Source organism: Cornus florida, unplaced genomic scaffold (assembly GCF_030987335.1).
Source record: "Cornus florida cultivar Cherokee Brave unplaced genomic scaffold, ASM3098733v1 CherokeeBrave_3.0.0_Hap2_Chr11, whole genome shotgun sequence".
Taxonomy (NCBI): Eukaryota; Viridiplantae; Streptophyta; class Magnoliopsida; order Cornales; family Cornaceae; genus Cornus; species Cornus florida.
Window position 1 is genome coordinate 56,807,751 of NW_026775581.1, and position 11,144 is coordinate 56,818,894.

Genomic DNA, 11,144 nt, shown 5'->3' on the forward strand with positions numbered 1-11,144 from the left:
AAGCAATCTAAGCATCTAAACAATAAAACTTCATACCCTAAGTTCAACATCGTTACTTTTGCTCATTCCCGTTCCTTAAAACATCCTTGGCCCCGACAAAAATCAAATGGGGCTACCAACTAATCTATAAGATCAACCTCGTCCTATTCACTCCAATCATTAGTCTATCTCTTCGAATCCTCAAACAACAAGCACTATCTCCTGAAACTCCAGACCCAATCTAAAATACATCCCTAATCCACAACTTTCAAATTCTAAAACACAATTCATTTGATAACACGATACTCACCAGCTATCACTTCATTCGCAAACAACCAAACACTCCAATGACCCCATACTACCTGTCTTATTGTGTAATCCTGCACTACACAACTAAAACTAACCACTATACACCACCTCAAGACTCTCTAGATAGCCGCGCCAACCCAAAACCTTGCTCATCGACCGAGCCATGTAACCGACTCACCGAGAGTTGATTACCCATAGCACACTCCTGTCATACCTACCAAGACCGGTTCGAAAAGTACCTCCATACCAAACCGTGCCCTAAGTCGCAAGCACTGACCTCCTAAGGTCATACCGAAATCCTCGCTCGTACACTTGACCTCCACGGTCACTAGAACCTATACACCAATACATGAAACTCACAGACAACAAGGCCACCTTGCCATGAAATATGAAAATATGAATCTGTTCTAAAGTCGTGCTTTAAACATCGCACAAAATGCAACTAAGAATATCAAGATGACTACACGCCAAATATCTCAATCCACGAGCTAGAAGCCCACGCCATTACTTCGACAAGAACTGGCACCCAAACAACCCTGGAGCAACCGAGCTCCTCGTCTACTTAAGTCAAAACTTACACAACTCTCAATGCTGCGACAAATACCCCAACGTATTAGCAACCATCCCAATGCTTAACCGTATACTCCTATACATATATACATATATATATATATATATATATATAATAACCGTCATAATACCATACGAGACATGCTTGCACCTACCGTGCTCATTACTTACCGCATTATCTTTTAAAATAAAACTGCACACACCGTGCCTATCACTTGTCGTTACCACCTAAATCACACTTGTCATCATATCATAATTAATACGTTTTCAATTATTTATACATTTTATTGTCATGACCATATAACATACATTTTAGCAATTAAACACGTAAGCATATGAACACTTAGCAAATAAGCATGCTTTTTAAAACCGTAAACACATAAGCAATTAAGAAGTAAATATGCTTCTCAAGTAACACTTTAATACATAAACACATAAACAATACAATCCACCTTCCACACAACCCTAGGTAGGCCTTTTCTCATCGTCCTACTAGTTTTTGAACCATTGCTCTAATACCAAATTTGTAACAATCTGAACCCGAGGGTTCGAATCACTAACCGGGTCCTTATCCGAAACCGAGGTCAACTAAGGACACTACTATTCTTTCCTACGTCAATATATAATATATGTGTCATCCCAAGGTTTTTTTTTAAAAATAGTAATAATAATAATAATAAAATGATATCATAGCTACAAAATATGTCAAAGCGCGCAGTCCATTAACCCATCATACCCTATGGAGAAGCGTTGTCCGCCACTTCTCTTCCATGTCCTGAAAAATGTTAAATATAAGGGGTAAGCAAATTGCTTAGCAGGTGGTGCCTAAGACATACTTCTTGTGATCCCATGAATCCACATAATGAATAAAAAAATAAAGAAGCGGGATTATACCATATCGGGGTAAACATAGCAACAAATTCGACAATCCAAGTCACGATTAAATTATGCCGTGCAATGGGATGCAATGCCATGCAATGTCACTCCCCATTTTTGAAAACCATTTCTGCCATCATTTCTAAACCGTTAACATAACCCGTCCTTTGGTGACTCCTCGACGACACGAGAGAAGGATTGGCTACTATCCCTGACATTTGGTACCTCCGCAGCGTCATTTGGGGCACAGATAGCTCAACCACGCTAGGGTAATTTTCCTAATTCCCTCTAGGTTATATTAATGCCATGGCCCTTTGGTAACTCCTCGGCGATCGGGTTTTTCAAAAAAAAATTCTTTAATAAAAGTTTTATCCTAAAACACCTTTTTCATTCACTTTAAATCATTTTGTTCTTTTTCATGCCCAATGCTATGCATGAATATCACATGCTTGGCCAATACTATGAAAATGAAGAATTTATATTACACAAATTAACATACTTTCTTATAACAATTTCCAACAAGTTAATAAACATCACAGACATGGAAATTTAACATTTAGACATGTATTGCATACAAGTCAACTAATACACATAATCATAGATTTCATACACAACAATTACATCATTTTAAAGGCAATCAACTCAAATTAAGAATGCTTGACAACAAATATTGAAGAAAAATACACAAAAGAACAAGAAATTGGGAATTAGAAAGCCTTACCTCAATTAGATGCAAACACCCCCAAATGGGTCAAAAAATTCGAAATCCCTAGAGTTGGCCAAATAAGGAATTGCTCCGATCAAAATGTAGATCCTGACGAGCTCTTCGATTTCCCGCAAACAGCACCAACAAATTCCAAAAGATGAGGGAGAAATCGAAGTTTGAAGATTTGCTTGAAAGAAAAAAGAAATAAAGAAATAAAAGGAAGGTAGAGAAGGAGCAGCGTGAGGGAGTGAGGGAATGAGAAAAATGAGGCCTACCAAATGGTCTTATGCATTAAAAATGTGAAATGGGTGGTGGGTCCCACCACCTTTTTCTTTTTTAATTTTTTTTTTTAACTTTATTTTTACACCACAATTATATATTTATACACAAGCCATGCACATCTAGATAAAACATAATAAATAAAAATGAATGAGATACAATTGGACTCGAACAAAACCCCCCGTACGCAACAATTCAGGTAGCGGGTCTCACCCGGGACTGTTCGGCCCGAAAAACGAAAAAATGCCGAAATGACAACCCTTACATTTCAAAGAGTCCTGAACTTAATAAAATACCTCAACCAGCTCTTGGACACACCCAGTACTCCCCATGATGTTCGGTACACAAAATGAGAAAAGACGAAAATGCATTCGAAAAATTTGAAAATTCCAGAAAATAGAAAATCGTAAAAATTGGAAATATTACATTTACTATGTCTATAATGATGTATCTTGTGACTGTTTTGGCTGCAATGTTGTATATGGTGTTTATCTTGTTGTGGATCTTGGGACAATCTTGTTGTCCCTGGTTTTGGCTGTATTGTCTCCACGTGGACCCTCATGTACATCTTTATTTTATTTATCAAAACTTATCTATTTACCTAAAAAAAAAAAAAATTAAAATTAAAAATCAAAAAGTGAATTTATGCGCGTTCCATTATACATTATATAAAATAGAAAATGATAATTTAAAAATGCACTTCTTAACACAACTCCATCAACATGGGCATGAAACATAATAAATACACAATTCATTTCCCCAATATTACGAAAGCAATTTTATGGTCAAATGCTATACTTTTATGACTAGTCCTCTAAGAAAGGGAGATTTATACATAAACTTATGAAATTAATTGCTGAACCATACAATCAACAGTGCCCACAATTCTTAAATAGTAAGCAACAAAATCTGAAAATTACCTGTATTTTGAATATATATATATACAAGGAAGGAGATGCCTTTACGAAGGAAGAAAAACGAATTAGACTAATGTAATCCCACGTGTTAACCAACAATTCCAAATTCTTTAGAAGCAAGGTCAGCATCACTTCCATACCCAATAAACCCTCAATCGCCACCTTCCCCACCACCACCACTATCGCAATTGCCTTTTGCCGCCGCCACCACCACTAGCATTGACATAGCCCATCACTACTCTCGCATTCGCCTGTTGGAGGGCTTACCACAATTGTTAAAAGTAAATTTAAGAAATGTGTTTAACAAACACTTTTTCTTATGAATTCCTTTTTCGAAGGGACTTTTATTAGCTTCTCAGCAAGCTTTCTAGCTGCCCTTCTCACTTTATTATCCTCAAACTCCCCAGGGGACCCCAATACATATGGACTGCAAGAATTGATAGTCATCTTCTCAAGTGACACGACAATCTCAATCAAGTAAGAAGCAAGGTCAGCATCACTTCCATACCCATTAAACCCTACCAACTCCACTTTTAAGGTACTGATGACAATTTTGTTATGAAATAAGGATCGAATAGGAGTTTATGAGAACAAGAGAAAAATAAATGACAAGAAAAATAAATAGGCACACACACAAACGAGATAAGAATTTACGTGGTTCGGCTATGCCTACATCCACGGGGAGAAGATAGAACGATATTTCACCATGGAAATAAAGAGATAGAAGGCAAAGTGGCTCACACCCAAAACCCAATTACACCCAAACTCTCTCACCCACTAACTGATATTACAAACTCACTCAATTGATTTGGGATGCCTTGGATCAAATGTGTGCAAGGCTATATATAGCCTAAAAATACTTGGTGTGCATACCAATATACTTGCATATCACACAAACTTGGGGAATAAAGAGCTGATGACACAATGGGTGATGTAATTGCTGACCTCATTTGAGCCACATGTTCAATAAATCTCCACCTTGGCGAAAATTCCGAATGAGCCACTGTATCTCTGCCAAACGACCTGTCTTCTCCACAAAACAAATTAATTAAGAATTTTAGTTAAGTTTGAGTCATCCTCAAACTTAACCATCGGGTTCTCATTCTTCAACCCATGCATGTCTTACGCAGCCACAAGCATACCTCCAGTATTTCTATCAAACTCTAAATGCTTACCAAAAGCAACCTCAGAAATTTCAAGTTTGACATCACCTTCAGCAACCTTCTCCAACCACCCACAAACCACCGGCTGGTAATGAAAAGTCATCTTCTCACCCTTGTGGAGAATAGGACGCCCTTAACTTTTCCTCGCATCTCTGTTGTGACCAACTACATGCCTCCCACACATCTTAATGGCACTCGAATGGACTATCTCATTGCCACCAAGATTATTGCAAGTCAATATCACACATGTCCTCATGGGTCTGCCTCCCTGTAAGGACTGCTGCAATTTCGGTTGCCATTTGAAAATGGATTTCATTCTCCCACTATGTTGTGTAGGCCCTTCATAACCCTTTTGAGAACTAGGATCGTAACTCCTCTTTCTAACTCTTCTTTTGCCAAGACCCAAACGCAGATTTCTGCTAATTGTAGAAGACCTTGTAGAAGCTCCACCTGTTACCATATTCCCTTGGAAAAGATACAAAATTTTCATCTTGGTGCCCTGTAGCACCACAAGAGAATCCATCACGACCATCATTGCTCCACCTTCTGTTACAACCTTGTAACCTTTGGAGTCTAGCACACCTACTGAAATAAGATTCATCTTCAGTTTCGGTACATGTCGCACATCTGACAATATTCTCACCAACCCATTGTGCGTTTTGATCTTGACTGTTCCAATTCCCAAAATTTTGAAAGCTTTCCTGTCTGCCGTCAAAATCGAACCACCTTTCACCTTTTTATAGGAAGAGAAAGAATCCCTACTAGGACACATATGAATAGAACAACCAGAATCAAGAATCCAACTGTCATTAAATGACATACTTGATCACAAGGTTGTCATGAGAACATAATCGTCACTTTCCGAATCACTCGTTGTAGCAGTTGCCATAGAAGCTGCTTCTTGAACCTTCTCTTTGCCATTCCCATTCTTTGCTTTTAGTTTAGGATAGTGCTTGATGATATGCCCTATCTCGTGACAGTAGTAACATTCCATATTTTTATGAGATCTAGATTTGCCCCTACTAGCAGAACCCTTTGTCCCACATTTGCCTCTTACAAACAGACCATCGGTCTGCTCATCTCTAATATTCTCAGACACCTTTTTCCTCAACTCCTGAGAGTTTAATGAGGATTTAACATCCTCCATACTAATAGTGTCTTTTCCATAGAGCAGTGTGGTAACAAAATTCTCTTATGAAGGAGGCAAAGAACACAACAAAATAAGAGCTTGATCCTCGTCATCAATTTTAATATCAGTATTTTTCAAATCCATAATAAAAAAATTAAAATTATTAATATGCTCCTTAAGAGCCATACCTTCCTTCATACGAAGGGTGTAGAGTCTCTGTTTCAAGTAAAGTCTAATGGTGAGAGATTTCGTTATATACAAACTCTCTAATTTCAGCCATAACTTTGCCACTGTGTCTTCATCAATAACTTCACGCAGTACCTCATCAGCTAGATTCAAAATAATCGCACTACGCGCCTTTTCATCGACCTCATCCTTGTCTTCATCGGATATAGTTGTTGGCAATTTGTCCTTCTCGAACAACACCTTCTTTAGACCTTGCTGAGTCAGCAGGGCCTGCATCTTAATGCGCCAAAGACTGAAGTTAATCTTTCCATCAAATTTCTTAATCTCGTATCTGGTCGACATCTCAAAAAACTCCCCAAAAAATTACTCGTTGAATAGTACTGTATTTGTGAACAGTACCCGAATAGTATCTGTGAATTGTACCGTATGTGTGAACAGTATCTGTACATAATACACGAACCCGAACTCTGATACCAGTTTGTTATGAAATAAGGATCGAATAGGAGTTTATGAGAACAAGAGAAAAATAAATAGGCACACACACAAATGAGACAAGAATTTATGTTGTTCGGCTATGCTTACATCCACGAGGAGAAGACAGAACAATATTTCACTATAGAAATAAAGAGATACAAGGCAAAGTGGCTCACGCCCAAAATCCAATTACACCCAAACTTTCTCACCCACTAACTGATATTACAAACTCACTCAATTGATTTAGGATGCCTTGGATCAAATGTGTGCAAGGCTATATATAGCCTAAAAATACTTGGTGTGTACACCAATATACTTGCATATCGCACATATATATGCTTGAAGATCACACAAACTTGGGGAGCAAGGAGCTGATGACACAATGGGTGATGTAATTGCTGACCTTATTTGAGACACATGTTCAACAAATTTGAAGCTTCACCTTCTAATCTATCAAAACAACGGTATTTTCGCATTGCCTACCAAATAAACAAATAATAATGATATTTTGCTTGATAGTATATAAATTGAGGGGAAAAAAAATTTGTTACCACTTTCTGTGATGTGGTTACCCCTTCTGTGAGCATTCGTGAGTTGATGGAAAAGACTTCATATTCCTATCCCCCTACTCGAGTCACAAAGCCCATGACTTTTGCCGCCAATAGATCTCTATAATGATAATCTCACAGATCTCCGCATTGCATTCCTCTCTTTTATTGCTATGCAAATCATTGCTTTCCACATCATGTGCTCTCCACATCATCCAATCCCTCTTCCTTATGGTCCAACTCAACTACATTTATGGGCCCTTAAAATAACAAGCACGCATCTCAGGCACATTTAGTAGATTGCTCCAAAGAGCATTGAGAACACATAAGATAGAACTTGACCTTAGACTAGTCTCAAGTGTTAAGATTTGACCTCAGGAGTTTGTGGTGACCTCACCACCAATACTCGATCTTCTTTACAAGGCACTCTTGCCTTACACACATCTTAGTGCATTTGAGACCTCCATCATCTTAAGGGTAATACCGCCACTTTTTATTCACGGGACTCGACATGGTTTGCGTAGAATTATGTCAGCAAGGTATCACCAATAATGGATGCACAGTCATTGTTGAATGATGCAGAAGGTATCTTGTAGAATTTTGGTGTGAGAGCTAGATGGGACTTTATCGTTTACATGACAAGGAATGATGTTGAATCATAGACCTAAAAACATTAGTGATTGAGTCATGGTAGTTATTTAGCTCCTTGTTTTGTAATATAAATATCCCATTTGGCTGCACTTATTTGTAACATGTGGTATTCATTGTTCATGTTACACATAGTTCCATATAGCTATGTGATCGTTGCTGGTATATGCTTCTCCTGGATCGCAAAATTTTTGGACATGTTATTGTCATTCATCAGTAACACTGGTTTGAAAACAGTAGAGTAAATTCCTACCTACCTTGTGTCTTGAGGCTGCTAATATGTTTGTTCAGGTGAGGTTTAATATTTACAAGGATTGTTTTCCCCTGCCGAAGAGTGCTTTCAAAAATGCAATACAGGATAACTATCAGAGTGCCAAATTTAGTCAACAACTACTCACTGGCCAGCAAGTAAGATTCAGTTTCCTTTGTGGTTATGATATTTGAATATATTTTTATCAGTTTGGTTCTTTCACGTTATTTTTCTGTAACCCTACCATGTCTTGATTAAATTTTGTTTTCACAATGCAGTAAGGAATCTGTTATCCTTATTTCGTCCAGTTGCTACATCTTCGTCAGCACCTGTGCCCCCTTCAATACCGTATATGGCCCGACCACAAGCAAAGCCACCTCCACTGTCGGAGGATTAGTTCCATCCCTCAGTGAGGTTTCCTCCTCCGAAGGATTCGTATATAGCCGGGATGCAACATGGTCATGCTCCATTAATAATGGAACCTTTACCTGTTCAGCAAATTCCTTTAACCTCACAGCATGAATGGTATCGAACCAATGCAACCATGGGTCATATCCATCCAACTATTGAGCAGCAACGTCTGCCAGCTCCCAGTGACCCATATTATCTTGCAGAAACTCAACAACCATTCTTGGTTACAGACACTGCTCAGACTGTTCAAGACCCATACTTAAGGTAATTTCTTTCATAATTTTTGGTGAAGAATATTGATTTGGAATTGTGCAACTTGCTAACTACCTGAACTGAAAGTGTAAGCGAAATTGTGAATCACATCCCTGAGACATGTTATTGGTCAATGATTCTTGCCAAGTCACAAAAACACCTTTATGCATCTTAGTTAACCTTGATCTAACACCCTATGGTGATGTTTGGAGGCACAACAATGTGCATTTTACTAAGTGTCTTTACATTATGTTTTATATTTCTCTCTCTCTTTCCTTTCTGAAGGAGCATTGGAATTCAAATGTACTACTGTTATATTAAGGTAGGGTGAGGTTTTGGTCTCTACTTTTTAAAATGCCTAAATTATCCTTATTATTTGATTTGAAGTATAATAATTAGGGAACAGAATAGTTAGGTTATACCACTAGTTTGTTAGACTGATATTTCCTTGTACTCTACTACTCTCAAAGGGGGAGGTGAAGGGCTAAAGTCCCCATTGGGATGTAGATGTTGGTCAGTTTTATTCTGAATTTCTGGCCGTAGCTTGTTGATGATCGGCATTTGGTCCTGAGGTTTTTTTTTTTTGATGAATGGAAGGAAATTTTATGAACAAATGAAGAGAAAAAAGGTACCAGAGCAATAAGTGAGGGCATTCCCTCTGTGCAGAAAAGGAAAAATTAACAATAAAGAAAAGATTATGAAAGCACTTTTTTCAAGTACCTCTTAAGAAACCCATCAAACATTAAAAAGCAGCCTAAGTAGTAATATCATCTTCAAGTTAAATCCTAGCCACATCAAGACATTAAACTACCTTGATCTAGCAACGTCTGCATAAAATCTGTTGAGATTTTATCTCTTATAGTATAGCTATAGGATTGAATTATTTTCTCCCTGATTTAGGGCTAATTGGTAGGTAATTAGTTACCTACTTTAGCTAGATCTTATTTTATAAATTGGATGTAATACCATCACTGAAAATTTGAATATAATTTTAATCTCTATATTTTTTCACTGAATTTCAAGATGGTATCAGAGCCATCCTTGAACCGTACCTGAACCATACCTTTGAATCTCTTTGAATTTATTTTTATTCATTGACCTATACACATACATACAAATACAAATACGACAGACCCATCACAAGCTGCTGTTGCCGACGATCTGCCGTCGCATCGCCGGATCTCCAAACGACGGCGCTCTCTGCCAAACCGAACCGCTGCACCTCGACTGCCGTCACGTCACTAATCATAGCGTCGCCAGATCATCGCCGCCGCATCGCCGGATCAGGCTGCTCTCCACCGCTACTTCGCCGGATCTGCTCCTTCCCTCACCCGCCGCCTGATCTGTTCCTTCTCTGTCAGATGCATCCTCAATCGAAGCTGCCGTCGCAGCCATCGCTGGATCGCTGCTCTTCTTCATCGCAGCCGTCGCCGGATCACTGCCCTCACATTCACTGCAACTCATCCTTCTCTTATCTGCTCCAAAGTCAATGGAAGTTATGATAATTGAATTACTTATTTGAAAAAAAAAAAAAAAAAATCAAAACCCTCTGTTTGGCCACAATTGTAATACTATTCCAATTCTGGATTAGTTCAAAACTAAACCAGTTTTGTAACCTCATTTGAAAACTGGTTCTGTGATAAACCAGTTCCAAAAAAAAAAAAAAAAAAATGAGTGACAAAAATATTGAATTATCTAGAGCAGACAAGTCTACCTACAAATGCACTCATTGCAACCAGACTGGTCATACTAAAAGTCGATGTTTCAAACTTGTGGGATATCCGGAATGGTGGGATCATCGTCGTTGGAAGAAGAATTCAACAAAGACCTCTCCTGCAGCAATTGTTAAGACAATAAATACTGGTGGTAAGAATTTTAATATTTCTACACATGTTGCTAATAGTGCATGGATAATTGATTCTGGTGCCACAGATCATATGACATTTGATTTTAGATAGGTCTCACCTCTTAATTCATCCTCACATAAATTTGTTTCTACTTCCAATAGGACTTCGACCCCAGTTATTGGGGAAGGATCTTTGACACTCACTGATAATTTGCATTTAGATTCTGTTTTAGTTGTTTCATCTTTAGATTCTAATCTTTTGTCATTTTCCCAAATAACCACAGCTTTATCTTGTGTTGTCATTTTTTGGCCTGATTTTTGTGTGTTTAAGGACATCCAAACAAAGCAGACGATTGGTTGTGGTATTAGGCGAGGGAAACTGTATTACTTGGATTTGATGTCCAAAAGTTTCGACAAGCTACGACAAGCATTGACAGTGGATGGTTCTGAGGGGGAGAGAAAAAAATCTGAAATCTGGCTGTGGCATCGACGTCTGGGGCATGCTTTATTTGGTTATCTTAAAAAATTATTTCATAGTTTGTTTGCAAACTGTGATGTTTCTAGTTTCCGCTGTGATGTTTATGAACTAGCAAAAAGCCAC